Below are 5,108 nucleotides of genomic sequence, written 5' to 3'. Positions count from 1 at the left end.
AAAACCATACACAGACAAAACCAAATTAAACCCTGTGGCTCGTGACGATACATTGAGGTCTTAACACACAAAACAATCGGTCTGTGCAAGAAACTGAACAGTATTTATATCCTTTTTTACCTCTGATCCACCGCAATGTCCAACTGTCATGAGCGCGTTCACAACATCTGGCACGTGACAAAAAGCGAGCATAACTTCAGTCGATCAGGCTCAAAAGTTGGGAGTTGGTGAAAAGTCAACACTCCTGGATGAGTTTGCGCAAGCAATAATCTTTTAGTTTTTAATCGGTCACAACAATCAGGATAAGCACAAGTAATTACCATTTTGAGTAGCCGTCGTACCCACAATCTCTCTGTGTAAACAATGAGTGATGTATATGCGTGACAAATCGCTTCTGCGCACGTGTTGACTATGCCAGAGTTGGACATTGCGGTGAATCAGAGGTAAAAAAAAAAAAAAAATGTAGAAATAATGTTCAGTTTCTTGCACAGACCGATTGTTTCATGTGTTAAGAGCGCTATTTATCGTCACAAGCCACAGGGTTTAATTTGGTTTTGTCTGTGTATGTTTTTTGGACTCTCAAAGCCATGGATCCCATTGACTACCATTATATGACTGACAGACTGCAACGGTTTAAGTAAAAAATTTTCGTTTGTGTTCGACTGGAGAAACAAAGTCACCTATATCTTGGATGCCCTGGGGGTAATAAACATCAAATTTTCATTTTTAGGTGAGCTGTCCCTTTAAACAAGGATTAGATCGTTGTAAAAACAATCGCTGTTGTAATATACATAGTAATGTATTAGTTCTGTTGTTAATGTTTATAATACATCATGTATTTTAACAGTTTTGTTCAATAAAATCATATTATTACTTGCTTTTGATACTTTTTTTAACTAATTATTATTGCCTCATTGCTATTTAAGTAATTTTAAAGTCTATTGCTCACTTAGCTCAACTTTTATTACCACAAAAACAATTAGAATGATCAGATTACTTGATTAATCGCTAGGATTATCGACAGATTACTCAATTACCAAAATAATTGTTACAACAGTCCTACTGCAGAGTGTGCTAATAATGAATAAAATGTTCTTTTTATCTTGTCAAAATCAGCCCTTTTTAGAGTGAGCTATTCTGTTGCATGTTCCTTTAAATGCTAATGAGCTCTGCTCGCCCCGCCCCTCTCTGCTGCGGGATGATGAGCCATAATGGTTACTTTAGCTGCGTTTAGCTGCGAAACTTGCTAACTAGCACATTATTAAGAAAGGCCATTTGCAAAGATGCATAAAAAACCCTTATACTCACTTTTGCTGTGGGTGAAGCTGCATCACAAATGATTTGCAACATAGATGCGTATGAAGATCGGGATCGGCGCTTTCCTTTCAAAAACTAAAATAACGTTAAGCCTCTGGGTTAATCAAACCTTAAAGTTATGATCCTTGGTGTAAATGGGCTTTTAGATTAATTGGACTGGCCTGTCCTGCTCCCACAAACATTAAGAAATCCTAATAATTCTAGAAAAAATGCAGCAAGTAATTTATATACCAAATGTGTTTTTGCTTTTGGCCCATATTACGTCTCTTCTGTGAAACACTTTATAGTTTAATTTCATAAATAAATGTTTCCTGCTTTATAGGAAATGCAGTTCAGTTAGAGTTAGCCCAGATTTTTTTTATTATTATACTTTGCATTTGATGTGGTTTGGTCTTAGTGAAAATAGCCAGGTTGTTTACATACTTGGAATGGATGGGATAATTTAAAAGTGTGTCTTCGGAATTTTCATTAGGAACTCAATCTACAAGAAAATTCGACATAATTTTGCACCAAAACCCTTAATAACAGTCTTTTCTTATGGGTAGCTACAGCAAAGCAAGACTTCCTTGTGGAGTTTGAGGAAGGATCATTCTGCGGGTGTTCTGATCCACCAGACGCTGAACAAAAGGCAATTCTGTGGAGTGGTGTTAGCTCTACACCCCCATGTGAATTACTGCGCCTGTCCTCTGTCCTTTTGTATTCGAGCTGAGAACAGAAAGTCATAAATTTTGTGAATTTATAGCATCCAATTAAACAAGGAAAGATGGGAAAAGCTTTATAGACTGCCAAAAATGAAAAAGGCTCACTGCAACAGAATTTAAATGTTGATGGGAAAGTTTGCAGACAAGATGAGACGGAAAAAAATCAGTATTGGTGTCAAATCCGCTTCCTTTAAACAAGATGAATTTACTTGAGAAGTATAATTGTGTAACCTTATTAATGCAAACCTCATTAAATTCTGTTTGATTTATACTTGAAACAAGAAAATATCTTAATATCTTATGCAATTTGCTTTAAGGAAATTATCTTTTACAGTGTATTGAATGCATGAAATATTTTCTTCTAGCCTGAACACTGCAGTATATACCAAACCCTAGCAAAAGATGAGAGATGAAGGGAATGTCACATCAATGCATTTACTCAGAATGCTTTACAGAGATTTTGCATCCTTCTTATGTTGGTTCAGGAAACAAACTGAGCTCATTATCCAGCTCAGACTGAATAAATCAAATAAAAGCAACAGTTCTGTTGTATAATATGAGGAAAATGTAAACAAAGATGTTTGCACTTACGTTCCTTGTCTTAATTCCTCAAATGCTAAATGAATCGGTTTCTCTGATTGTGTCCTGTCATCAAAGTTGTAATTAGCACAATAAGGAGCAACTTGTTTTTAAAGACAAACTATAGTGCTGTGACATGCAGCCGATTTTATTTTTACCCTGTTCAGGAAGCTGAGGCATGTATTTACCACGGCACTACAGAAAATACAGTTATCTCATTCAAACCATGTCTGCCCACTGGGGGAAAGAAGCAACAGCTAAATATTCATGGTGTTTCATTGTTTATATGTGGCAGCAGTGAGCATTAGATAAGATAAGAGTGTGTATGTATGAGCAAGAGAGCAAGGAAGAGAGAAAGACATTTGAGTTTTTTTAAAAAGAGAGTGAGGAAAACACAGTGATTACATTGCCATGGAGTTTTTCAGTTATTTAAAAATAATTATATATGTGTACAATTATTATTCAAATATAATATTAATTTTATAAAATAAATATACATTTTTATTTTATTTTAGATGGTCAAATAAAATGCGGGATAAGCGGCAAAAAACCTATGGGAATTGCAGACTTACTGTTATGTTATGTTTGATGGTAAAATAAAAAGCAGAAAAAAACTGCCAAGAAGTCTATGTTATGTTATGGAAACTTTAACTGTTGTTATGTTATGTTATGTTATGTTATGTTATGTTATGTTATGTTATGTTATGTTATGTTATGTTATGGGAACTCTTACTGTTATATTATATGTTATGGGAAATCTTACTGTTTTGTTATAGGTTATGTTATGAGAACTCTTACTGTTATGTTATGTTATGTTATGTTATGTTATGTTATGTTATGTTATGTTATGTTATGTTATGTTGTGTTATGATGTTATGTTATGTTATGTTATGTCGCAGCCAATAAGTTATGGGAACTCTTACTGTTATGTTATGTTATGTTATGTTATGTTATGTTATGTTATGTTATGTTATGTTATGTTATGTTATGATGTTATGTTATGTTATGTTATGTTATGTTATGTTATGTCGCAGCCAATAAGTTATGGGAACTCTTACTGTTATGTTATGTTATGTTATGTTATGTTATGTTATGTTATGTTATGTTATGTTATGTTATGTTATGTCGCAGCCAATAAGTTATGGGAACTCTTACTGTTATGTTATGTTATGTTATGTTATGTTATGTTATGTTATGTTATGTTATGTTATGTTATGTTGTGTTATGATGTTATGTTATGTTATGTCGCAGCCAATAAGTTATGGGAACTCTTACTGTTATGTTATGTTATGTTATGTTATGTTATGTTATGTTATGTTATGTTATGTTATGTTATGTTATGTTATGTCGCAGCCAATAAGTTATGGGAACTCTAAAGGTGCGTTCACACCGGACGCGAATGAAGCGGCAAGCGCGAGTGATTTACATGTTAAGTCAATGCAAAGACGCGAATAGCCATCCTGCGGCGCGAAACGCGCGAATGAGGCGGCGCGAAACGCGCGAATAGCGCGAATGGCGCGGCGCGCATTGAGCGTTCAAGCGATTGCCGCGCCATTCGCGCGAATCGCGCGAAACGCGCGAGTTCAAAAATCTGAACTTCGGCGGAATTCCGCGCCGCGGTAACCAATCAGGAGCTTGCTCTAGTAGTGACGGAGGCAGAAATCCAAAACAACAATGGCGGACGAAATCACCGTTGCTGTCTGTGGTTCCTCGGAGCTGTACGATACATCTTTGGACTTTTGTAGAAACAGGAATAAAAGGGATCTCTTGCTAGGAATAAAGTGAGTGAAGAGGTCGGACAATCTGGTTAGTTTTAAAAAACGCTCTTTACTCAATTTAACCTACATATACATACATATTGAGACTACAAGCAAGCTAAAGCTGGCAAATTGAGCTCATTCACCTATTTTACAACTACTTTCCCGCTGACAAGTGGCAGAAGCCCCTCCCTTGACGCGAATTCGCGTGTTGTGAAGAAAATGTCACGCGCGAATGACGCGAATTTTACCGCGCGAATGGCGCGAGTAAACTCAAATGTTCAAGCGTTCAACTACGCGCGAATAGCGCGTTTTTTCCGCGCAAGTCGCGTCCGGTGTGAACGCACCGTTACTGTTATGTTATGTTATGTTATGTTATGTTATGTTATGTCGCAGCCAATAAGTTATGGGAACTCTTACTGTTATGTTATGTTATGTTATGTTATGTTATGTTATGTTATGTCGCAGCCAATAAGTTATGGGAACTCTTACTGTTATGTTATGTTATGTTATGTTATGTTATGTTATGTTATGTTATGTTATGTTGTGTTATGATGTTATGTTATGTTATGTTATGTCGCAGCCAATAAGTTATGGGAACTCTTACTGTTATGTTATGTTATGTTATGTTATGTTATGTTATGTTATGTTATGTTATGTTATGTTATGATGTTATGTTATGTTATGTTATGTCGCAGCCAATAAGTTATGGGAACTCTTACTGTTATGTTATGTTATGTTATGTTATGTTATG

Source organism: Garra rufa, chromosome 1 (assembly GCF_049309525.1).
Source record: "Garra rufa chromosome 1, GarRuf1.0, whole genome shotgun sequence".
NCBI classification, from domain to species: domain Eukaryota; kingdom Metazoa; phylum Chordata; class Actinopteri; order Cypriniformes; family Cyprinidae; genus Garra; species Garra rufa.
Note: the sequence above shows the minus strand (reverse complement) of the source record.